The 26,948-nt window shown below is 44.8% G+C and overlaps 2 non-coding genes across 2 annotated transcripts; both read right to left on the minus strand.

The window, feature by feature from the left end:
* Positions 1–8,991: 8,991 nt before the first annotated feature.
* Positions 8,992–9,063, minus strand: trnae-cuc (transfer RNA glutamic acid (anticodon CUC)). Its single transcript has one exon. It is a non-coding gene; the product is annotated as a tRNA-Glu (tRNA).
* Positions 9,064–10,919: 1,856 nt separating this feature from the next.
* Positions 10,920–10,991, minus strand: trnae-cuc (transfer RNA glutamic acid (anticodon CUC)). The gene has a single exon. It is a non-coding gene; the product is annotated as a tRNA-Glu (tRNA).
* Positions 10,992–26,948: the final 15,957 nt, after the last annotated feature.

Genomic DNA, 26,948 nt, shown 5'->3' on the forward strand with positions numbered 1-26,948 from the left:
GATCATCGGCCAGCTGAGAGAGAACCACAGTGAGGAGTGGTTGAAACGTGCGCTTCGGTACACATCAGAGTGTGTGGCCTTTTTTGATAATCGTGGCCTGCATCCGCTGCACTTCCAGGAGCCACCACCACTTGCTTCAGTACCCAGCTACAAATGGCTCCTCACTGTATATAGTCAGGACATTCTCAACAGGCTCGATCACATAAAGGCCAGCATAACATCCACGTATGGATCAATCTTAAAAATGGATTCAACTAAGAAGGTCAGATAAGCTGCTTAATTGACTGTACCCTTATCTATAATGTATTGTTAGACCAAGAGAGCTTTATTTTGTCAGTGTAACTGATTTGGATGCATGTTGTATTATTTGCTACGCTTATTGTTTCTTTCAGATCACCAAGAAGTTGAGTGGGCCTGCGAAAGGCACAGCACAGTGGCTTACCTCAGTGGGCAATGAGATAGGTCAGGTGCTGATGAGTGTCCTGACTGCGAATGAAGGGGCTGGGTTAGACCTCATGGCTGCAGGGCTCATGGAGCGATACCGGAGTGCTGGTGTTGATCCTCCCACTATCATTTATGTGGACTGTGATTGTTGCAAGAAAGTGGGAGAGACTAAATTGAAGAGGCGGTTCAGCGGCTGGCCAGATGTCATCGTCCGCCTAGACATTTGGCATTTTATGCGACGTCTGGCAGTAGGGTGCACCACTGACGCCCACCAGTTGTACCCTACTTTTATGGCAAGGCTGTCATCCTGTATTTTTGAGTGGGATGCAGGGGATCTCACTCTGCTGAGACAGGCCAAAAGGGAGCAACTCATCCAACAGGGCTGGCCTACTCTGTCGGAGGCAGAACTGGACCATCATTTAACTAAAGCTGAGCTGCTCCAGCACTGCAGGAGGAGAACACGGGGAGAAGAAACCACTTTCCGCCTCCTTGATATGCTCATCAGAGAGCTCATGGGTGGCAAGGGGAATGATGCTCTTGGTGTTCCTCTACTTGACAGTGTGAGAATGCAGCACATCTGGAATGTCCAGAGGCGGCACATCACCTGTATCCAAGACCCTCCAAATGTGCCGCTCTATACTGAAACTGGAACTACAAGCAAGGGTGGGGTGGTTCTAAAAACTTATCGTTGTGCCAGAGGCTCCACATCCCTGGAATCATTTCACTGCCACCTAAACAGATTTATTCCAGGTTTGTCATGTCAGAATATACCACATTTTGCCACTAATTCCTGTTTATCAAGATATTTGCAGATTAAATTTTATGTTTTGCATTTTCTCAAAGCAATATTTGGCTTTCTATTTCTTTTTCTAGGGAACAGCGCAAACAGCCTGAACTTCCAGATTTATCTCCTGGAAGGTTTATTACGCTGGAATCAGGACCGGGCTGAAGCTGCTGTTGCAGATGGAGGTTCAACTCTGCGCTCTTACACAGGGGAGCTGGTTTACTCTGTCAATGAGAACTACAATAAGTTGTATGGCAGGAAATTGGTCCCTAGCTTCACTCCACCTGCAGTATACACAGGTAAAAATATTTTGATAAATGCAGCTCATGATGTAGCATGTTTTTGGTAAAATTACAAGTGCTTTTGGACAATAATAATGTAATTTTGACATATCAGAGAAAAATTATACTACCAGAATATTTATACATTATTCTGTGTTCTAGGTTTCAGGGCAGAAAATAAAATACATAGTAGAATATAGAGTAATCCTGTCTTTTTATGATACCCTCTGAATTAGATATATATTGTTCATACAGAAGTGGACAACAAAATATTTACTGCATTTCTAAATAAACCTTTCTGCATAATTTCCATTAAAAATGTTTCCTGTTACAAATATTTCCTCAGGGGAGCTCATTGGAGTACAGTACTTGTTGAGGCAGAATAGTCAGCCCCTGGAGGACATGTGCCCTACCTCTGATAGGACCTCTCAATTGCTGGAGGAGATAGATGTGGAGGAGCAAGTGGAAAAGGATGAGGGTTTCATTGATTTCTTTGGAGAGGAAGCCACAGTGGCAAATCTTGTGGCATCAGATGACTTAGTCCTTTCAGGTCCACCAGTTCTACCAGCTGCACCAGTTCCCAGTGTCCAGGCTCCTACAGCTGCACCACTGCCCAGTGTCAAAATTCCACCACTGCCCATTGTCCAGACTCCACCACTGCCCAGTGTCCAGACTCCACCACTGCCCAGTGTCCAGACTCCACCATTGCCCAGTGTCCAGACTCCACCACTGCCCAGTGTCCAGACTCCACCATTGCCCAGTGTCCAGACTCCACCATTGCCCAGTGTCCAAACTCCACCACTGCCCAGTGTCCAGACTCCACCACTGCCCAGTGTCCAGGCTCCACCACTGCTCAGTGTCCAGGCTCCACCATTGTTCAGAGTCCGGGCTCCTTCAGCTGCACCAGTGCCCAGTGTAGCTGCACCACTGCCCAGTGTCCAGACTCCACCACTGCCCAGTGTCCAGGCTCCACCACTGCTCAGAGTCCGGGCTCCTTCAGCTGCACCAGTGCCCAGTGTAGCTGCACCACTGCCCAGTGTCCAGACTCCACCACTGCCCAGTGTCCAGGCTCCACCACTGCTCAGAGTCCGGGCTCCTTCAGCTGCACCAGTGCCCAGTGTAGCTGCACCACTGCCCAGTGTCCAGACTCCACCACTGCCCAGTGTCCAGGCTCCACCACTGCTCAGAGTCCGAGCTCCTTCAGCTGCACCAGTGCCCAGTGTAGCTGCACCACTGCCCAGTGTCCAGACTCCACCACTGCCCAGTGTCCAGGCTCCACCACTGCTCAGAGTCCGGGCTCCTTCAGCTGCACCAGTGCCCAGTGTAGCTGCATCACTGCTCAGTGTCCAGGCTCCACCACTGCCCAGTGTCCAGGCTCCACCACTGCTCAGAGTCCGGGCTCCTTCAGCTGCACCAGTGCCCAGTGTAGCTGCATCACTGCTCAGTGTCCAGGCTCCACCACTGCCCAGTGTCCAGGCTCCACCACTGCTCAGAGTCCGGGCTCCTTCAGCTGCACCAGTACCCAGTGTCCAGGATCCTTTAGATACACCAGTGCCCTCAGCAATGGTAAAATTTCCTTTTCTATACGAATTGTCACTCATTTAGTTATCTGCCATTAAGCAGTAAACTTACTTAACAGCATGTAAATACCTAACCAACAGTTATATATTTCCAGGCTGTTGACGAACACTGCATTCCTGGAATGGACCGGGTGGATGCGTTGGCAGAGTGTCTGGTGGAGCTGCGCACACAGACAAGCCTCACACTTACCAACCAACAAGTTGCGACCATTGTGGGTCTGTGGCAGAACCTGGACAAATTTGATAAAGACAGGGTGGTGTATGCTGCTCGTCATCAAGACAGGCTACTTACAGGACGTTTTAGGTCCCCAAAAAAGAAAGCTGTCTTCACTCCTGGTGTCGACAGCACAAAAAGGTGTGTTTTGGGTTCTAGCGGCTCTCCAGCACAGTGGCCTAATTGCTGTCGCCTTGTTGAAATGATTTTCATAAGGTTATGTAACATCCACCGAAGCCCCAAGAAACAGCGGACAGAATGTCTGTCTAGATGGGATCTCATTCTTCGTGATTACAGAAAAATTCGGCAGCTAATCCTGAGCAATGGAACGGTGATGAGTGACACAACCCTTCAGCTAGTTGAGGTAAATCAGAGGACCCTTACGACATGGCACAATAACCGTTTAAAGGGTCAGGAGGTCTCCTTGCTGTTGCAAGGGCTGGACCTTCCAGAGGCACGTCCAGTGGCTTTGGATGTTTTGCCTCCAGCACGAGTACAGCCTGTTGTGCCTCCACAATATAGCCACCAGTTGCATACCTACCAGATGCCACCAGACACAGCTGGACAGGCAAAGACAAAGTTTAGAAAGATTGCGCCCTCAGCTACCTGTACATCTGCCACAGCAACTTCAATCTGGCCATCAGCCGTACACCCTCAGCGTTCAGCCACGTCCAGCCAGCTAAGGACAATTTGTCCCAGGCCGACAGCACCACACCCATTGGTTCCTGACACACCCACTGCCCCTGTTGTGTCTCAGATGTTTCTGGTGCCCTGCCCAGCCCCATTTTCCACCATTAACCCTGGAGCAATTTCCTCTGAGCCACCTGCAAATGACACAGCCACTCCAACCAAACGATCGTACAATCGCACTGTAAAAGCAAATTCGTGCAGAAAGTGTGGCCAATTTCGTACTCAAGAAACTGGCCATAGCCAGTACAAAGGCAAAATATATTGCCCTAATAAAGAAACAATTACGAAGGAGCAGTGGTTACAGATTATGAGAAGATAACTCATTTATTTATGTGTGATACATTCATTTTGTTCTCTTGGTTGGATCTGTTCTGTTTTTTATCTTCCAGCCATATTTAATGTTAAAGAGTTATACTGTGCACTTTTTTTTATCTTGTATTATTATTATTATTATTATTATTATTATTATAAACATGTGGGTATGTATGTGAATACACTATAATACATATGGAAATATATATACATATTAAATAAAGTTAAACTATTATTATTATTATTATAGAAAGGTTTATGTGTAGAGGAAGCAGTATAAAGTAAAATACCAAAATGTGTAGATTTTGATGTATATATTTATATATTTTTTTGTACTTATTTTATATAGCGTGTGCACTTAAAATTCTTAATTTTATATTGAATTTAGTACTTTTCCTACATTTTTTTAAATATGTATATAGTTAATAAATATATTTCTCTTTGACTGGTGTGTTGTATTTATTTGTTTTATTGAATGTAATGACATTCAGTTTACAGTTAAATTCAGTGTCACGTGTAGCTTTGCAGTAAGTAATATGATACAATAAAGTGTGAATGCCGTAATAAGGAGGTTATTTTGTCCCTACTGCCACAGGAAATGATTGCCTTAATAAATGCACTTTGACTAATGATAATGATAATGAGAATAAAATAAAAATCAATCTTAGAAACGAAAGAATTATTAAATCAAAAACATTACTGTCAAAATCAATCTTAGAAACGAAACAATAATTAAATTCAAATACATTACTTTTCAAATCAAACTTGGACACGAAACAATCGATTTACGATTTTTAACAAATACACGCATAACTTTATGTGACAGCGTGGATTCGAACCTACGATTTCCTGAATTTCTCGCGCTTCTCTTCCTCCCTCTCCCCTCTTCCCCCCCTTCTTATACAGACAATTGTTCCCCAGCTTTGGCGGAGCTGGTAGAGCGGAGGACTGTAGGTTGGAGTGTTGGCCATCCTTAGGTCGCTGGTTCAACTCCGGCTCGAAGGAGGTGTTTTTTTCATGTTCCCACCAATGTTTTGGCTTGGAGCTGGCTTTCTCACAGCTGTCAGCAGAGCTTGAATTCGCAGTCCACAATTGGAAGGCAAAAGAGCTTTCCCTGACCGGGAATCGAACCCGGGCCGCGGCGGTGAGAGCGGCGAATCCTAACCACTAGACCACCAGGGAGGGCTGGAGGGCTCGTGGGCTGCTGGGCTGGTGGGCTGGTGGGCTGGAGGGCTGGAGGGCTGGTAGTCTGTTCTCCTGATAACAAGGTGAGAATGAGCAGACATCAATGCTTGCCACCGTCACATCGAAAACCAACAAGTCTGTAACAATCGGGGGTCTTTACTTTTGGTGGGCCAGTGGCGCAATGGATAACGCGTCTGACTACGGATCAGAAGATTCTAGGTTCGACTCCTGGCTGGCTCGCTCTGTGCTTGTTTTTCTCCGGCTTATTTTGTTGTTGTGTTTTTTTTCTCCAAAGTCCAAAACAAAAGGCAACTCTCTAGGCATTCTTCTATTTTTTCCAAAAAAAGGCACATTCTGCACACCCATTCCGATGTCTAGGGGAGACACGGACATGCTTTGGTATTGCCATTCGTCTCACAAAATGCAGGCTGGTGGGCCAGTTGATTCTAGAATGAACAATTTCATTGCTACTCTGTAACCGCTTTACTACTTTGAAGGGTGCAATGCCATGTGGTTTTGATGTCACAGGCTTGCCATTTTGAAGCCTTATCACTAATTGCCACCTGGACATTGAGAATAATTTGTAATCTGCATTAAACTGAACGAGCGAATAATCAGCATATTAAAAATTAGTCTCACTTTCATTATTAACCTCACAACATGTCAGTTTTGTACCTTGACAGACCGGCGATAGGCAGTTTTTCCTCTAGATAACGGTTGCCATGTGTGTTTTCAGATGCATGACACAAGTATTTTCACCTGGACAAGACCTTAATTACCAGTTCGAGGTATAAATTCAGCAATCACAGGATTCTGGCCAAAAAACTGAACCTTGTGTGAGTCAACAAACATGTCCCTTGAATGCATGCAACACTATATATTTCAGTAAACCGTCCCTTCGGATGATTCTTGTATTGCCAAATTATTATCACATTGTTACAGTCACACACCAAAAGCAACAGGCCACTACAAAACCCTGCGCCCACACTGGCCACATTTATGGAAAGTGGCCCACAAGCTTGTGGCCAGTTAAAGCTGGCCAGTTCCCATATGGTCTAGCAGTTAGGATTCCTGGTTTTCTCGTACGCAGCCAGGGGTTGACTCCAGTTTTTCCTCTAGATAAAGGTTGCCGTGTGTGTTTTCAAATGGATGACACGAGTATTTTCACTTGGACAAGAGCTTAATTACCAGTTTGAGGAATCAATTCTGCAATCACAGGAATCTGCCCAAATACACTGAACCCCCCGGTTGAGTGAAAAAACAGATTCCCTGAATGCATACAACACTATATAATTCAGAAAACCGTCCTTTTGGATAATTCTTGTTTTGCCAAATTATTATCACATTGTTACAGTCACAGAACTAAAGCAACAGGCCACTACAAGGTCCTGCGCCCACGCTGACCACATGTATGGAAAGTGCGCCAGAAGCCCATGGCCAGTTTAAAGTGTCCAGATCCCATATGGTCTAGCGGTTAGGATTCCTGGTTTTCACCCAGGCGGCCCGGGTTCAACTCCCGGTATGGGAATGCATGCTCCTTTTTGCTTCCCTCCTCAAAAATCCAGCAAATCTTCCTGCACTAGAAGTGACTTTTTGGCCAGCAGTAGAGCTACAGAACCCTGATATGTCGAGGTTCTGACTAGCCCTTAGCCCCTTCGATAGCTCAGCTGGTAGAGCGGAGGACTGTAGGTTGGAGTGTTGGCCATCCTTAGGTCGCTGGTTCAACTCCAGCTCGAATGAGGTGTTTTTTTCATGTTCCCACCAATGTTTTGGCTTGGAGCTGGCTTTCTCACAGCTGTCAGCAGAGCTTGAATTCGCAGTCCACAATTGGAAGGCAAAAGAGCTTTCCCTGACCGGAAATCGAACCCGGGCCGCGGCGGTGAGAGCGCCGAATCCTAACCACTAGACCACCAGGGAGGGATGGAGGGCTCGTGGGCTGCTGGGCTGGTGGGCTGGAGGGTTGGAGGGCTGGTAGTCTGTTCTCCTGATAACAAGGTGAGAATGAGCAGACATCAATGCTTGCCACCGTCACATCGAAAACCAACAAGTCTGTAACAATCGGGGGTCTTTACTTTTGGTGGGCCAGTGGCGCAATGGATATTCTAGAATGAACAATTTCATTGCTACTCTGTAACCGCTTTACTACTTTGAAGGGTGCAATGCCATGTGGTTTTGATGTCACAGGCTTGCCATTTTGAAGCCTTATCACTAATTGCCACCTGGACATTGAGAATAATTTGTAATCTGCATTAAACTGAACGAGCGAATAATCAGCATATTAAAAATTGGTCTCACTTTCATTATTAACCTCACAACATGTCAGTTTTGTACCTTGACAGACCGACGATAGGCAGTTTTTCCTCTAGATAACGGTTGCCATGTGTGTTTTCAGATGCATGACACAAGTATTTTCACCTGGACAAGACCTTAATTACCAGTTCGAGGTATAAATTCAGCAATCACAGGATTCTGGCCAAAAAACTGAACCATGTGTGAGTCAACAAACATGTCCCTTGAATGCATGCAACACTATATATTTCAGTAAACCGTCCCTTCGGATGATTCTTGTATTGCCAAATTATTATCACATTGTTACAGTCACACACCAAAAGCAACAGGCCACTACAAAACCCTGCGCCCACACTGGCCACATTTATGGAAAGTGGCCCACAAGCTTGTGGCCAGTTAAAGCTGGCCAGTTCCCATATGGTCTAGCAGTTAGGATTCCTGGTTTTCTCGTACGCAGCCAGGGGTTGACTCCAGTTTTTCCTCTAGATAAAGGTTGCCGTGTGTGTTTTCAAATGGATGACACGAGTATTTTCACTTGGACAAGAGCTTAATTACCAGTTTGAGGAATCAATTCTGCAATCACAGGAATCTGCCCAAATACACTGAACCCCCGGGTTGAGTGAAAAAACAGATTCCCTGAATGCATACAACACTATATAATTCAGAAAACCGTCCTTTTGGATAATTCTTGTTTTGCCAAATTATTATCACATTGTTACAGTCACAGAACTAAAGCAACAGGCCACTACAAGGTCCTGCGCCCACGCTGACCACATGTATGGAAAGTGCGCCAGAAGCCCATGGCCAGTTTAAAGTGTCCAGATCCCATATGGTCTAGCGGTTAGGATTCCTGGTTTTCACCCAGGCGGCCCGGGTTCAACTCCCGGTATGGGAATGCATGCTCCTTTTTGCTTCCCTCCTCAAAAATCCAGCAAATCTTCCTGCACCAGAAGTGACTTTTTGGCCAGCAGTAGAGCTACAGAACCCTGATATGTCGAGGTTCTGACTAGCCCTTAGCCCCTTCGATAGCTCAGCTGGTAGAGCGGAGGACTGTAGGTTGGAGTGTTGGCCATCCTTAGGTCGCTGGTTCAACTCCGGCTCGAAGGAGGTGTTTTTTTCATGTTCCCACCAATGTTTTGGCTTGGAGCTGGCATTCTCACAGCTGTCAGCAGAGCTTGAATTCGCAGTCCACAATTGGAAGGCAAAAGAGCTTTCCCTGACCGGGAATCGAACCCGGGCCGCGGCGGTGAGAGCGCCGAATCCTAACCACTAGACCACCAGGGAGGGATGGTGGGCTGGAGGGCTCGTGGGCTGCTGGGCTGGTGGGCTGGAGGGCTGGAGGGCTGGTAGTCTGTTCTCCTGATAACAAGGTGAGAATGAGCAGACATCAATGCTTGCCACCGTCACATCGAAAACCAACAAGTCTGTAACAATCGGGGGTCTTTACTTTTGGTGGGCCAGTGGCGCAATGGATAACGCGTCTGACTACGGATCAGAAGATTCTAGGTTCGACTCCTGGCTGGCTCGCTCTGTGCTTGTTTTTCTCCGGCTTATTTTGTTGTTGTGTTTTTTTTCTCCAAAGTCCAAAAGAAAAGGCAACTCTCTAGGCATTCTTCTATTTTTTCCAAAAAAAGGCACATTCTGCACACCCATTCCGATGTCTAGGGGAGACACGGACATGCTTTGGTATTGCCATTCGTCTCACAAAATGCAGGCTGGTGGGCCAGTTGATTCTAGAAAGAACAATTTCATCGCTACTCTGTAACCGCTTTACTACTTTGAAGGGTGCAATGCCATGTGGTTTTGATGTCACAGGCTTGCCATTTTGAAGCCTTATCACTAATTGCCACCTGGACATTGAGAATAATTTGTAATCTGCATTAAACTGAACGAGCGAATAATCAGCAATTTTGCGGATTAAAAATTGGTCTCACTTTCATTATTAACCTCACAACATGTCAGTTTTGTACCTTGACAGACCGACGATAGGCAGTTTTTCCTCTAGATAACGGTTGCCATGTGTGTTTTCAGATGCATGACACAAGTATTTTCACCTGGACAAGACCTTAATTACCAGTTCGAGGTATAAATTCAGCAATCACAGGATTCTGGCCAAAAACCTGAACCATGTGTGAGTCAACAAACATGTCCCATGAATGCATGCAACACTATATATTTCAGTAAACCGTCCCTTCGGATGATTCTTGTATTGCCAAATTATTATCACATTGTTACAGTCACACACCAAAAGCAACAGGCCACTACAAAACCCTGCGCCCACACTGGCCACATTTATGGAAAGTGGCCCACAAGCTTGTGGCCAGTTAAAGCTGGCCAGTTCCCATATGGTCTAGCAGTTAGGATTCCTGGTTTTCTCGTACGCAGCCAGGGGTTGACTCCAGTTTTTCCTCTAGATAAAGGTTGCCGTGTGTGTTTTCAAATGGATGACACGAGTATTTTCACTTGGACAAGAGCTTAATTACCAGTTTGAGGAATCAATTCTGCAATCACAGGAATCTGCCCAAATACACTGAACCCCCGGGTTGAGTGAAAAAACAGATTCCCTGAAAGCATACAACACTATATAATTCAGAAAACCGTCCTTTTGGATAATTCTTGTTTTGCCAAATTATTATCACATTGTTACAGTCACAGAACTAAAGCAACAGGCCACTACAAGGTCCTGCGCCCACGCTGACCACATGTATGGAAAGTGCGCCAGAAGCCCATGGCCAGTTTAAAGTGTCCAGATCCCATATGGTCTAGCGGTTAGGATTCCTGGTTTTCACCCAGGCGGCCCGGGTTCAACTCCCGGTATGGGAATGCATGCTCCTTTTTGCTTCCCTCCTCAAAAATCCAGCAAATCTTCCTGCACCAGAAGTGACTTTTTGGCCAGCAGTAGAGCTACAGAACCCTGATATGTCGAGGTTCTGACTAGCCCTTAGCCCCTTCGATAGCTCAGCTGGTAGAGCGGAGGACTGTAGGTTGGAGTGTTGGCCATCCTTAGGTCGCTGGTTCAACTCCGGCTCGAAGGAGGTGTTTTTTTCATGTTCCCACCAATGTTTTGGCTTGGAGCTGGCATTCTCACAGCTGTCAGCAGAGCTTGAATTCGCAGTCCACAATTGGAAGGCAAAAGAGCTTTCCCTGACCGGGAATCGAACCCGGGCCGCGGCGGTGAGAGCGCCGAATCCTAACCACTAGACCACCAGGGAGGGATGGTGGGCTGGAGGGCTCGTGGGCTGCTGGGCTGGTGGGCTGGAGGGCTGGAGGGCTGGAGGGCTGGTAGTCTGTTCTCCTGATAACAAGGTGAGAATGAGCAGACATCAATGCTTGCCACCGTCACATCGAAAACCAACAAGTCTGTAACAATCGGGGGTCTTTACTTTTGGTGGGCCAGTGGCGCAATGGATAACGCATCTGACTACGGATCAGAAGATTCTAGGTTCGACTCCTGGCTGGCTCGCTCTGTGCTTGTTTTTCTCCGGCTTATTTTGTTGTTGTGTTTTTTTCTCCAAAGTCCAAAAGAAAAGGCAACTCTCTAGGCATTCTTCTATTTTTTCCAAAAAAAGGCACATTCTGCACACCCATTCCGATGTCTAGGGGAGACACGGACATGCTTTGGTATTGCCATCTGCTCACAAAATGCAGGCTGGTGGGCCAGTTGATTCTATGAATGAACAATTTCATCGCTACTCTGTAACCGCTTTACTACTTTGAAGGGTGCAATGCCATGTGGTTTTGATGTCACAGGCTTGCCATTTTGAAGCCTTATCACTAATTGCCACCTGGACATTGAGAATAATTTGTAATCTGCATTAAACTGAACGAGCGAATAATCAGCAATTTTGCGGATTAAAAATTGGTCTCACTTTCATTATTAACCTCACAACATGTCAGTTTTGTACCTTGACAGACCGACGATAGGCAGTTTTTCCTCTAGATAACGGTTGCCATGTGTGTTTTCAGATGCATGACACAAGTATTTTCACCTGGACAAGACCTTAATTACCAGTTCGAGGTATAAATTCAGCAATCACAGGATTCTGGCCAAAAAACTGAACCATGTGTGAGTCAACAAACATGTCCCTTGAATGCATGCAACACTATATATTTCAGTAAACCGTCCCTTCGGATGATTCTTGTATTGCCAAATTATTATCACATTGTTACAGTCACACACCAAAAGCAACAGGCCACTACAAAACCCTGCGCCCACACTGGCCACATTTATGGAAAGTGGCCCACAAGCTTGTGGCCAGTTAAAGCTGGCCAGTTCCCATATGGTCTAGCAGTTAGGATTCCTGGTTTTCTCGTACGCAGCCAGGGGTTGACTCCAGTTTTTCCTCTAGATAAAGGTTGCCGTGTGTGTTTTCAAATGGATGACACGAGTATTTTCACTTGGACAAGAGCTTAATTACCAGTTTGAGGAATCAATTCTGCAATCACAGGAATCTGCCCAAATACACTGAACCCCCGGGTTGAGTGAAAAAACAGATTCCCTGAATGCATACAACACTATATAATTCAGAAAACCGTCCTTTTGGATAATTCTTGTTTTGCCAAATTATTATCACATTGTTACAGTCACAGAACTAAAGCAACAGGCCACTACAAGGTCCTGCGCCCACGCTGACCACATGTATGGAAAGTGCGCCAGAAGCCCATGGCCAGTTTAAAGTGTCCAAATCCCATATGGTCTAGCGGTTAGGATTCCTGGTTTTCACCCAGGCGGCCCGGGTTCAACTCCCGGTATGGGAATGCATGCTCCTTTTTGCTTCCCTCCTCAAAAATCCAGCAAATCTTCCTGCACCAGAAGTGACTTTTTGGCCAGCAGTAGAGCTACAGAACCCTGATATGTCGAGGTTCTGATCCAGCAAATCTTCCTGCACCAGAAGTGACTTTTTGGCCAGCAGTAGAGCTACAGAACCCTGATATGTCGAGGTTCTGACTAGCCCTTAGCCCCTTCGATGGCGGTACCTGACAACCACAAGTCTGTAAAATTAATCCAATAGTATGCCGACTTCTATCTTTTAAAAACCAATCACGTTATGACCTCTATCTTTTGAAAACCAATCACGTTACGATCTCTATCTTTTGAAAACCAATCACGTTACGACTTCTATCTTTTAAAAACCAATCACGTTACGACTTCTATCTTTTATAAATCAATCACGTTGCGATCTCTATTTTTCCGCGTCCAATGAAATGGCAAGGTCTATTTCTCATACACCAATCACGCACGTCCTCGCCAATTGCATGTAATCTCCGCTCAGGTAACGTTAAATTATTTACATTCCGCTCATGTATGTTATTTATATCTTGATATGAATGAAATGGTTTAGGATTTTTGTTCTTTAGGAATAGCAAGATTGGCCATGTAAATTAGCCTATGATTACCGCTTGATACTACGTAACGTCAACTGTCACTGATGTGTAAATACTATTACGACCGGAGCTAACGTAACTGTAAATATGTAGAATTTAACCGATTAACAAGTTTTCTCAATGAAAAAAAAATGCTTTTTATTTAATTGTAATAAGGTTCCACAGCTTTTTCCAAATGCGGCATTTGAACACACAAAATAAATTTGGAAAATGTTAATGTTTTGTTTAACTTTTACACGTATGTTATATGTTTGTACATATGTTATGACCAGTCAAAAGAAGTGAATGGATAAGTTTATACATTCAGGTTCATGCCCTTATCACATGGACACAGTTGAAAGACCACAATATGTTTAATCTGAGTATTTGTTTTAGTCAAATTAATCCATAATGCTATATATTTATTTATTTATTTATACTCATAAACGTGTTGTATGAGCCTAGGTCATTGAGACATACAGCCATAATAGAAAGATCTATCACAACTTGTTAAGACTCTATGTAATTGTTCTTATACTTTTATTCTTGTTATAATCTTATTATATGTATTTTTTTATATTTGTACAAACATACACACATACATACAAACATATATATATATATATATATATATATATATATATATATATATATATATATATATATATATATATATATATATATATATATATATATATAAATGTTATATAATTGTTTTGACATTATATATATGACTGAATTGTGCAATTGAAATGTTTCCTCTTGGCATGAATATAGCCCCTGCTGCTGACATGGCATTAAATAATAAATAAATAAATCACAACATGTTATATGTAAGATAATATGTGTATTATAATGAACTTATAATCTGCTATAATATGGCGGTCGTTCTGGACCAGGAACACAACTAGCTATCATGAAATGAACACAACAGGAGGGTAAATGCTACAGGCTACAATGGCAGTTAGTGTAACGTGTTATGTAGTGTTTCAGGCAACGACATGGCTTCAGCTAAGTCTCACAAAGGCATGAGTAATGCTGAATGGCTTGCGCGTCTGGAGAGTTTTGCCCAAACAGGAGTTTGGCCATCTACACAGGGGAATAGACCTTCTCCCCGACAAAAAAGATGGCATGAGATGTATCAGAAGGTAAGTTATGCAGCTAGATTCATGGGCAAACTAACAAACTTTTTTGACAATACATTGTGGTATTTTTATTTATGTGTATGGTTAAGTAATTACATGTAAATACAATGTTATATTGATATAATTATGATGACTTATTGCTGTTTTGAGATCCAGTGTCAGAGGTATAATTCATGTTCACAGATAGAAAAGTGCCCTCTGCAAATGAGGGGACAGACCACTCTTCTGAAGGAAGCTCAGACATGTATTTGTGGCTTTCACAAGGTAACTTCAATTAGCCTGGTTCAAGTTGCATAAATAGATAGATGTGTTTGCAACATCAATGTGTCTTTATATCTAAAATCACATTAGGAAGACTGTTTTGTACTTTATGCATGTGTCACAGGTTCATCCACCAGTCACAGGGGAAGCATCACAGAGCACCCCGGCCCAAAGCACACCCTCTGTCAGCGATGTGTCATGTCCTGCAAAGAGACCTAAACTGACATTGTCAATGGTAAGCAGACCACACTATTGCATGCATCACTGCAGATACTGAAACATCTCAACCTTTAACTATAGTGTTAGGGTTTTGTTATCACTAACCATGACAAATCTTTTTAGTTTGAAAAGTCAAGGTTTGGAGGCTCACATGTGGCAGCAGCAAAACCTAATTTGAGCACCCAGAGGAAAACCTCTCAGGTTAATATTAAAAGACATCAAGACTTTTATAATGTCATCATGACTTTATCACTATGTAATTTTAATGTATTAAAAACATGGCAATCCCCTTAATAAATTATTCATAATGTTTGACTCCACAGATGTTAGAGCACTCCAGTTCAGCTACAGTTTCATGTCCACCCTCTGATCCTCATCCTCCTCCATCCCCCAAACCTCATCAGCCCGTCATCCAGTCCTCCTCTTCCTTCTTCCTTCCTCCACCTCAGAGTTCACAACGCATCAAAAAAACAGCAACGCCATCAACTGTTTCTGAGAATACTGTTGTGAGGAGCCCAGTAAGATCTCATTCAAAATATATACATGTCTTCATCATTTAATGCTCTCTTAGCTTTTATTTAAACCAGTGTTTTTTATAATATCAGCAGGTCTCATCTCAGCCAGAAGATCTCCCCCTTCTGTGGCCACAGACAATGCCACAGCAAGACCAGAAGTGGGTGTCAGAAGCACTTTTTAGGGTTGGTGCAAAGGGAAAGCTGGAGCTGCGTGAAAACCTACAGTTGTGGTATCACCCCCCACCACCAGCCCTGTTGTACCACCAAGCTCCAACACCTGATAGGTTTTTTTCACAGCGTCTCTTGCTCTGGATGCCATATAAGCTGTGGAAGGTGCGGCTCCAGTGTACTAACCCTGCCTGTGCCAGGCAACAGCTGTGTGGTGGTGGACTGCACAGGAGGGTACGACAGGTGTTAGACATTGACAGATACTACAACCTGGTGACAGAGACCCTGATCTGCACCAGGTGTAGAACCAGCTATCTGTCCTGGAGTCAAGCTGTGCTGCAGCAGTTGGACCTGGCCCATCGATCTGAATTCAGGGTCATCCTCACACGCAAGTAATTATTTTGCAGTCATTTTCACTTATGTGCTACCCTTTCTGATAAATATTTCCTACAATAATTAGATACCTTATAATAAGATACTTAAATGAATGCTTTTTTCCAAGGTATGCCTGTGACATTCGGGTTCTTCGCTTGCTGCGTGAGAGGGGCATGGGGAATGGCCCAGTGAGGATCATCGGCCAGCTGAGAGAGAACCACAGTGAGGAGTGGTTGAAACGTGCGCTTCGGTACACATCAGAGTGTGTGGCCTTTTTTGATAATCGTGGCCTGCATCCGCTGCACTTCCAGGAGCCACCACCACTTGCTTCAGTACCCAGCTACAAATGGCTCCTCACTGTATATAGTCAGGACATTCTCAACAGGCTCGATCACATAAAGGCCAGCATAACATCCACGTATGGATCAATCTTAAAAATGGATTCAACTAAGAAGGTCAGATAAGCTGCTTAATTGACTGTACCCTTATCTATAATGTATTGTTAGACCAAGAGAGCTTTATTTTGTCAGTGTAACTGATTTGGATGCATGTTGTATTATTTGCTACGCTTATTGTTTCTTTCAGATCACCAAGAAGTTGAGTGGGCCTGCGAAAGGCACAGCACAGTGGCTTACCTCAGTGGGCAATGAGATAGGTCAGGTGCTGATGAGTGTCCTGACTGCGAATGAAGGGGCTGGGTTAGACCTCATGGCTGCAGGGCTCATGGAGCGATACCGGAGTGCTGGTGTTGATCCTCCCACTATCATTTATGTGGACTGTGATTGTTGCAAGAAAGTGGGAGAGACTAAATTGAAGAGGCGGTTCAGCGGCTGGCCAGATGTCATCGTCCGCCTAGACATTTGGCATTTTATGCGACGTCTGGCAGTAGGGTGCACCACTGACGCCCACCAGTTGTACCCTACTTTTATGGCAAGGCTGTCATCCTGTATTTTTGAGTGGGATGCAGGGGATCTCACTCTGCTGAGACAGGCCAAAAGGGAGCAACTCATCCAACAGGGCTGGCCTACTCTGTCGGAGGCAGAACTGGACCATCATTTAACTAAAGCTGAGCTGCTCCAGCACTGCAGGAGGAGAACACGGGGAGAAGAAACCACTTTCCGCCTCCTTGATATGCTCATCAGAGAGCTCATGGGTGGCAAGGGGAATGATGCTCTTGGTGTTCCTCTACTTGACAGTGTGAGAATGCAGCACATCTGGAATGTCCAGAGGCGGCACATCACCTGTATCCAAGACCCTCCAAATGTGCCGCTCTATACTGAAACTGGAACTACAAGCAAGGGTGGGGTGGTTCTAAAAACTTATCGTTGTGCCAGAGGCTCCACATCCCTGGAATCATTTCACTGCCACCTAAACAGATTTATTCCAGGTTTGTCATGTCAGAATATACCACATTTTGCCACTAATTCCTGTTTATCAAGATATTTGCAGATTAAATTTTATGTTTTGCATTTTCTCAAAGCAATATTTGGCTTTCTATTTCTTTTTCTAGGGAACAGCGCAAACAGCCTGAACTTCCAGATTTATCTCCTGGAAGGTTTATTACGCTGGAATCAGGACCGGGCTGAAGCTGCTGTTGCAGATGGAGGTTCAACTCTGCGCTCTTACACAGGGGAGCTGGTTTACTCTGTCAATGAGAACTACAATAAGTTGTATGGCAGGAAATTGGTCCCTAGCTTCACTCCACCTGCAGTATACACAGGTAAAAATATTTTGATAAATGCAGCTCATGATGTAGCATGTTTTTGGTAAAATTACAAGTGCTTTTGGACAATAATAATGTAATTTTGACATATCAGAGAAAAATTATACTACCAGAATATTTATACATTATTCTGTGTTCTAGGTTTCAGGGCAGAAAATAAAATACATAGTAGAATATAGAGTAATCCTGTCTTTTTATGATACCCTCTGAATTAGATATATATTGTTCATACAGAAGTGGACAACAAAATATTTACTGCATTTCTAAATAAACCTTTCTGCATAATTTCCATTAAAAATGTTTCCTGTTACAAATATTTCCTCAGGGGAGCTCATTGGAGTACAGTACTTGTTGAGGCAGAATAGTCAGCCCCTGGAGGACATGTGCCCTACCTCTGATAGGACCTCTCAATTGCTGGAGGAGATAGATGTGGAGGAGCAAGTGGAAAAGGATGAGGGTTTCATTGATTTCTTTGGAGAGGAAGCCACAGTGGCAAATCTTGTGGCATCAGATGACTTAGTCCTTTCAGGTCCACCAGTTCTACCAGCTGCACCAGTTCCCAGTGTCCAGGCTCCTACAGCTGCACCACTGCCCAGTGTCAAAATTCCACCACTGCCCATTGTCCAGACTCCACCACTGCCCAGTGTCCAGACTCCACCATTGCCCAGTGTCCAGACTCCACCACTGCCCAGTGTCCAGACTCCACCATTGCCCAGTGTCCAGACTCCACCACTGCCCAGTGTCCAGACTCCACCATTGCCCAGTGTCCAGACTCCACCATTGCCCAGTGTCCAAACTCCACCACTGCCCAGTGTCCAGACTCCACCACTGCCCAGTGTCCAGGCTCCACCACTGCTCAGTGTCCAGGCTCCACCATTGTTCAGAGTCCGGGCTCCTTCAGCTGCACCAGTGCCCAGTGTAGCTGCACCACTGCCCAGTGTCCAGACTCCACCACTGCCCAGTGTCCAGGCTCCACCACTGCTCAGAGTCCGGGCTCCTTCAGCTGCACCAGTGCCCAGTGTAGCTGCACCACTGCCCAGTGTCCAGACTCCACCACTGCCCAGTGTCCAGGCTCCACCACTGCTCAGAGTCCGGGCTCCTTCAGCTGCACCAGTGCCCAGTGTAGCTGCACCACTGCCCAGTGTCCAGACTCCACCACTGCCCAGTGTCCAGGCTCCACCACTGCTCAGAGTCCGAGCTCCTTCAGCTGCACCAGTGCCCAGTGTAGCTGCACCACTGCCCAGTGTCCAGACTCCACCACTGCCCAGTGTCCAGGCTCCACCACTGCTCAGAGTCCGGGCTCCTTCAGCTGCACCAGTGCCCAGTGTAGCTGCATCACTGCTCAGTGTCCAGGCTCCACCACTGCCCAGTGTCCAGGCTCCACCACTGCTCAGAGTCCGGGCTCCTTCAGCTGCACCAGTGCCCAGTGTAGCTGCATCACTGCTCAGTGTCCAGGCTCCACCACTGCCCAGTGTCCAGGCTCCACCACTGCTCAGAGTCCGGGCTCCTTCAGCTGCACCAGTACCCAGTGTCCAGGATCCTTTAGATACACCAGTGCCCTCAGCAATGGTAAAATTTCCTTTTCTATACGAATTGTCACTCATTTAGTTATCTGCCATTAAGCAGTAAACTTACTTAACAGCATGTAAATACCTAACCAACAGTTATATATTTCCAGGCTGTTGACGAACACTGCATTCCTGGAATGGACCGGGTGGATGCGTTGGCAGAGTGTCTGGTGGAGCTGCGCACACAGACAAGCCTCACACTTACCAACCAACAAGTTGCGACCATTGTGGGTCTGTGGCAGAACCTGGACAAATTTGATAAAGACAGGGTGGTGTATGCTGCTCGTCATCAAGACAGGCTACTTACAGGACGTTTTAGGTCCCCAAAAAAGAAAGCTGTCTTCACTCCTGGTGTCGACAGCACAAAAAGGTGTGTTTTGGGTTCTAGCGGCTCTCCAGCACAGTGGCCTAATTGCTGTCGCCTTGTTGAAATGATTTTCATAAGGTTATGTAACATCCACCGAAGCCCCAAGAAACAGCGGACAGAATGTCTGTCTAGATGGGATCTCATTCTTCGTGATTACAGAAAAATTCGGCAGCTAATCCTGAGCAATGGAACGGTGATGAGTGACACAACCCTTCAGCTAGTTGAGGTAAATCAGAGGACCCTTACGACATGGCACAATAACCGTTTAAAGGGTCAGGAGGTCTCCTTGCTGTTGCAAGGGCTGGACCTTCCAGAGGCACGTCCAGTGGCTTTGGATGTTTTGCCTCCAGCACGAGTACAGCCTGTTGTGCCTCCACAATATAGCCACCAGTTGCATACCTACCAGATGCCACCAGACACAGCTGGACAGGCAAAGACAAAGTTTAGAAAGATTGCGCCCTCAGCTACCTGTACATCTGCCACAGCAACTTCAATCTGGCCATCAGCCGTACACCCTCAGCGTTCAGCCACGTCCAGCCAGCTAAGGACAATTTGTCCCAGGCCGACAGCACCACACCCATTGGTTCCTGACACACCCACTGCCCCTGTTGTGTCTCAGATGTTTCTGGTGCCCTGCCCAGCCCCATTTTCCACCATTAACCCTGGAGCAATTTCCTCTGAGCCACCTGCAAATGACACAGCCACTCCAACCAAACGATCGTACAATCGCACTGTAAAAGCAAATTCGTGCAGAAAGTGTGGCCAATTTCGTACTCAAGAAACTGGCCATAGCCAGTACAAAGGCAAAATATATTGCCCTAATAAAGAAACAATTACGAAGGAGCAGTGGTTACAGATTATGAGAAGATAACTCATTTATTTATGTGTGATACATTCATTTTGTTCTCTTGGTTGGATCTGTTCTGTTTTTTATCTTCCAGCCATATTTAATGTTAAAGAGTTATACTGTGCACTTTTTTTTATCTTGTATTATTATTATTATTATTATTATTATTATTATAAACATGTGGGTATGTATGTGAATACACTATAATACATATGGAAATATATATACATATTAAATAAAGTTAAACTATTATTATTATTATTATAGAAAGGTTTATGTGTAGAGGAAGCAGTATAAAGTAAAATACCAAAATGTGTAGATTTTGATGTATATATTTATATATTTTTTTGTACTTATTTTATATAGCGTGTGCACTTAAAATTCTTAATTTTATATTGAATTTAGTACTTTTCCTACATTTTTTTAAATATGTATATAGTTAATAAATATATTTCTCTTTGACTGGTGTGTTGTATTTATTTGTTTTATTGAATGTAATGACATTCAGTTTACAGTTAAATTCAGTGTCACGTGTAGCTTTGCAGTAAGTAATATGATACAATAAAGTGTGAATGCCGTAATAAGGAGGTTATTTTGTCCCTACTGCCACAGGAAATGATTGCCTTAATAAATGCACTTTGACTAATGATAATGATAATGAGAATAAAATAAAAATCAATCTTAGAAACGAAAGAATTATTAAATCAAAAACATTACTGTCAAAATCAATCTTAGAAACGAAACAATAATTAAATTCAAATACATTACTTTTCAAATCAAACTTGGACACGAAACAATCGATTTACGATTTTTAACAAATACACGCATAACTTTATGTGACAGCGTGGATTCGAACCTACGATTTCCTGAATTTCTCGCGCTTCTCTTCCTCCCTCTCCCCTCTTCCCCCCCTTCTTATACAGACAATTGTTCCCCAGCTTTGGCGGAGCTGGTAGAGCGGAGGACTGTAGGTTGGAGTGTTGGCCATCCTTAGGTCGCTGGTTCAACTCCGGCTCGAAGGAGGTGTTTTTTTCATGTTCCCACCAATGTTTTGGCTTGGAGCTGGCTTTCTCACAGCTGTCAGCAGAGCTTGAATTCGCAGTCCACAATTGGAAGGCAAAAGAGCTTTCCCTGACCGGGAATCGAACCCGGGCCGCGGCGGTGAGAGCGGCGAATCCTAACCACTAGACCACCAGGGAGGGCTGGAGGGCTCGTGGGCTGCTGGGCTGGTGGGCTGGTGGGCTGGAGGGCTGGAGGGCTGGTAGTCTGTTCTCCTGATAACAAGGTGAGAATGAGCAGACATCAATGCTTGCCACCGTCACATCGAAAACCAACAAGTCTGTAACAATCGGGGGTCTTTACTTTTGGTGGGCCAGTGGCGCAATGGATAACGCGTCTGACTACGGATCAGAAGATTCTAGGTTCGACTCCTGGCTGGCTCGCTCTGTGCTTGTTTTTCTCCGGCTTATTTTGTTGTTGTGTTTTTTTTCTCCAAAGTCCAAAACAAAAGGCAACTCTCTAGGCATTCTTCTATTTTTTCCAAAAAAAGGCACATTCTGCACACCCATTCCGATGTCTAGGGGAGACACGGACATGCTTTGGTATTGCCATTCGTCTCACAAAATGCAGGCTGGTGGGCCAGTTGATTCTAGAATGAACAATTTCATCGCTACTCTGTAACCGCTTTACTACTTTGAAGGGTGCAATGCCATGTGGTTTTGATGTCACAGGCTTGCCATTTTGAAGCCTTATCACTAATTGCCACCTGGACATTGAGAATAATTTGTAATCTGCATTAAACTGAACGAGCGAATAATCAGCATATTAAAAATTGGTCTCACTTTCATTATTAACCTCACAACATGTCAGTTTTGTACCTTGACAGACCGACGATAGGCAGTTTTTCCTCTAGATAACGGTTGCCATGTGTGTTTTCAGATGCATGACACAAGTATTTTCACCTGGACAAGACCTTAATTACCAGTTCGAGGTATAAATTCAGCAATCACAGGATTCTGGCCAAAAAACTGAACCTTGTGTGAGTCAACAAACATGTCCCTTGAATGCATGCAACACTATATATTTCAGTAAACCGTCCCTTCGGATGATTCTTGTATTGCCAAATTATTATCACATTGTTACAGTCACACACCAAAAGCAACAGGCCACTACAAAACCCTGCGCCCACACTGGCCACATTTATGGAAAGTGGCCCACAAGCTTGTGGCCAGTTAAAGCTGGCCAGTTCCCATATGGTCTAGCAGTTAGGATTCCTGGTTTTCTTGTACGCAGCCAGGGGTTGACTCCAGTTTTTCCTCTAGATAAAGGTTGCCGTGTGTGTTTTCAAATGGATGACACGAGTATTTTCACTTGGACAAGAGCTTAATTACCAGTTTGAGGAATCAATTCTGCAATCACAGGAATCTGCCCAAATACACTGAACCCCCGGGTTGAGTGAAAAAACAGATTCCCTGAATGCATACAACACTATATAATTCAGAAAACCGTCCTTTTGCATAATTCTTGTTTTGCCAAATTATTATCACATTGTTACAGTCACAGAACTAAAGCAACAGGCCACTACAAGGTCCTTCGCCCACGCTGACCACATGTATGGAAAGTGCGCCAGAAGCCCATGGCCAGTTTAAAGTGTCCAAATCCCGTATGGTCTAGCGGTTAGGATTCCTGGTTTTCTCCCAGGCGGCCCGGGTTCAACTCCCGGTATGGGAATGCATGCTCCTTTTTGCTTCCCTCCTCAAAAATCCAGCAAATCTTCCTGCACCAGAAGTGACTTTTTGGCCAGCAGTAGAGCTACAGAACCCTGATATGTCGAGGTTCTGATCCAGCAAATCTTCCTGCACCAGAAGTGACTTTTTGGCCAGCAGTAGAGCTACAGAACCCTGATATGTCGAGGTTCTGACTAGCCCTTAGCCCCTTCGATAGCTCAGCTGGTAGAGCGGAGGACTGTAGGTTGGAGTGTTGGCCATCCTTAGGTCGCTGGTTCAACTCCGGCTCGAAGGAGGTGTTTTTTTCATGTTCCCACCAATGTTTTGGCTTGGAGCTGGCTTTCTCACAGCTGTCAGCAGAGCTTGAATTCGCAGTCCACAATTGGAAGGCAAAAGAGCTTTCCCTGACCGGGAATCGAACCCGGGCCGCGGCGGTGAGAGCGGCGAATCCTAACCACTAGACCACCAGGGAGGGCTGGAGGGCTCGTGGGCTGCTGGGCTGGTGGGCTGGTGGGCTGGAGGGCTGGAGGGCTGGTAGTCTGTTCTCCTGATAACAAGGTGAGAATGAGCAGACATCAATGCTTGCCACCGTCACATCGAAAACCAACAAGTCTGTAACAATCGGGGGTCTTTACTTTTGGTGGGCCAGTGGCGCAATGGATAACGCGTCTGACTACGGATCAGAAGATTCTAGGTTCGACTCCTGGCTGGCTCGCTCTGTGCTTGTTTTTCTCCGGCTTATTTTGTTGTTGTGTTTTTTTTCTCCAAAGTCCAAAACAAAAGGCAACTCTCTAGGCATTCTTCTATTTTTTCCAAAAAAAGGCACATTCTGCACACCCATTCCGATGTCTAGGGGAGACACGGACATGCTTTGGTATTGCCATTCGTCTCACAAAATGCAGGCTGGTGGGCCAGTTGATTCTAGAATGAACAATTTCATCGCTACTCTGTAACCGCTTTACTACTTTGAAGGGTGCAATGCCATGTGGTTTTGATGTCACAGGCTTGCCATTTTGAAGCCTTATCACTAATTGCCACCTGGACATTGAGAATAATTTGTAATCTGCATTAAACTGAACGAGCGAATAATCAGCATATTAAAAATTGGTCTCACTTTCATTATTAACCTCACAACATGTCAGTTTTGTACCTTGACAGACCGACGATAGGCAGTTTTTCCTCTAGATAACGGTTGCCATGTGTGTTTTCAGATGCATGACACAAGTATTTTCACCTGGACAAGACCTTAATTACCAGTTCGAGGTATAAATTCAGCAATCACAGGATTCTGGCCAAAAAACTGAACCTTGTGTGAGTCAACAAACATGTCCCTTGAATGCATGCAACACTATATATTTCAGTAAACCGTCCCTTCGGATGATTCTTGTATTGCCAAATTATTATCACATTGTTACAGTCACACACCAAAAGCAACAGGCCACTACAAAACCCTGCGCCCACACTGGCCACATTTATGGAAAGTGGCCCACAAGCTTGTGGCCAGTTAAAGCTGGCCAGTTCCCATATGGTCTAGCAGTTAGGATTCCTGGTTTTCTTGTACGCAGCCAGGGGTTGACTCCAGTTTTTCCTCTAGATAAAGGTTGCCGTGTGTGTTTTCAAATGGATGACACGAGTATTTTCACTTGGACAAGAGCTTAATTACCAGTTTGAGGAATCAATTCTGCAATCACAGGAATCTGCCCAAATACACTGAACCCCCGGGTTGAGTGAAAAAACAGATTCCCTGAATGCATACAACACTATATAATTCAGAAAACCGTCCTTTTGCATAATTCTTGTTTTGCCAAATTATTATCACATTGTTACAGTCACAGAACTAAAGCAACAGGCCACTACAAGGTCCTTCGCCCACGCTGACCACATGTATGGAAAGTGCGCCAGAAGCCCATGGCCAGTTTAAAGTGTCCAAATCCCATATGGTCTAGCGGTTAGGATTCCTGGTTTTCTCCCAGGCGGCCCGGGTTCAACTCCCGGTATGGGAATGCATGCTCCTTTTTGCTTCCCTCCTCAAAAATCCAGCAAATCTTCCTGCACCAGAAGTGACTTTTTGGCCAGCAGTAGAGCTACAGAACCCTGATATGTCGAGGTTCTGACTAGCCCTTAGCCCCTTCGATAGCTCAGCTGGTAGAGCGGAGGACTGTAGGTTGGAGTGTTGGCCATCCTTAGGTCGCTGGTTCAACTCCGGCTCGAAGGAGGTGTTTTTTTCATGTTCCCACCAATGTTTTGGCTTGGAGCTGGCTTTCTCACAGCTGTCAGCAGAGCTTGAATTCGCAGTCCACAATTGGAAGGCAAAAGAGCTCTCCCTGACCGGGAATCAAACCCGGGCCGCGGCGGTGAGAGCGCCGAATCCTAACCACTAGACCACCAGGGATGGATGGTGGGCTGGAGGGCTCGTGGGCTGGTGGGCAGGAGGGCTGGAGGGCTCGTGGGCTGGTGGGCTGGTGGGCTGGAGGGCTCGTGGGCTGGTGGGCTGGTGGGCTGGTGGGCTGGTGGGCTGGAGGGCTGGTGGGCTGGTGGGCTGGAGGGCTGGTAGTCTGTTCTCCTGATAACAAGGTGAGAATGAGCAGACATCAATGCTTGCCACCGTCACATCGAAAACCAACAGTCTGTAACAATCGGGGGTCTTTACTAATGGTGGGCCAGTGGCGCTCCATGTCACCTGTAGGTCGTGGTTATTCTTTGTTATGACAGCCAATCACGTTCCCGGCTGCAACCATGAAACTTATATTTTAGCCAATCAGCGCTCGTATCGCAACCGCGAATTTGCCAATCAGCGCTCGTATCGCAACCGCGAATTTGCCAATCAGCGCTCGTATCGCAACCGCGAATTTGCCAATCAGCGCCCGTTCCTCATCCGCGATTCTTCGTAGTAAGTAGATCAATTGATAACATTAAAAACTACCGGAGATTTAAGGATCACTTTTACTGTCTATGGTGAAGAAGAAGAAGATAACGGTCATCGATTAACTTCTAAACAACATTTGCAATGTAAGTGAGTCTTTTATCAATAAAATTACAATACTGGTGCACAAATATGCATTAATTCATGCTTCAAGAATGCACAGATAATCACGAGTTAATGTAAACTCATGAAGGACTAACTTAAACCATTTATTAATGATTACTACATCAGCAACTAATAAACATTCTATATGATTAATAGATTAAGTAATAAATAAATTGTTACCAGTCAAATGTACTTTAATGTATAAGTTGAGTAATAACATTATATTAACTAATGATTTAAATGTATATGTTAATTACTACAGTGGCCAAAGCTATGCACTTCAACTTCCAGTTGTCAGCTTTAATTAATCTTTAGCTAATGATTTGCAAAGGAAACTGAGGAACTGAGTTATAATATAATATTGTGGTATATTATCTAATTGTCAATGTTTTACTATTTTAAAGGTGAGCTTATTGGAGTGGAATATCTTTACCAGCAAACTGGTAAAGTTCTGCAGGACTACAAGTTGGCCATTGAAGAGTCAGAGACTACTGAGGTTGGTATAGAGGTGGATGAAGGTTATGCTGAACTTGAGGAGTTTCAGGACATCACTGTCCCCACCTTTGACACTGAACGGACACCTGCTGCCTCTTCACAAGCATCAGTGTCTGCAGCATCTGCAGCATCATTTCCAACTCCTCCAGCAACCAGCCCCACGTCATCACTGTTTGTGGTCCCTCCATCATCAGTGTCATCTCCTGTCAGCAGCTCACTGCACACTCAATCAAATCTAGAACTCTTTCCTGGAGCACATAGCTGTGAGTTTTACTAAAGTATTCATAAAGGTTTCGTATTTGTTATCACACTAACTATAAATTTGTATTTATCACATTGAAAGGCATAAATACAAATTTAAAATAAAT

This window comes from Carassius gibelio, chromosome A11 (genome assembly GCF_023724105.1).
Source record: "Carassius gibelio isolate Cgi1373 ecotype wild population from Czech Republic chromosome A11, carGib1.2-hapl.c, whole genome shotgun sequence".
Lineage (NCBI taxonomy): Eukaryota > Metazoa > Chordata > Actinopteri > Cypriniformes > Cyprinidae > Carassius > Carassius gibelio.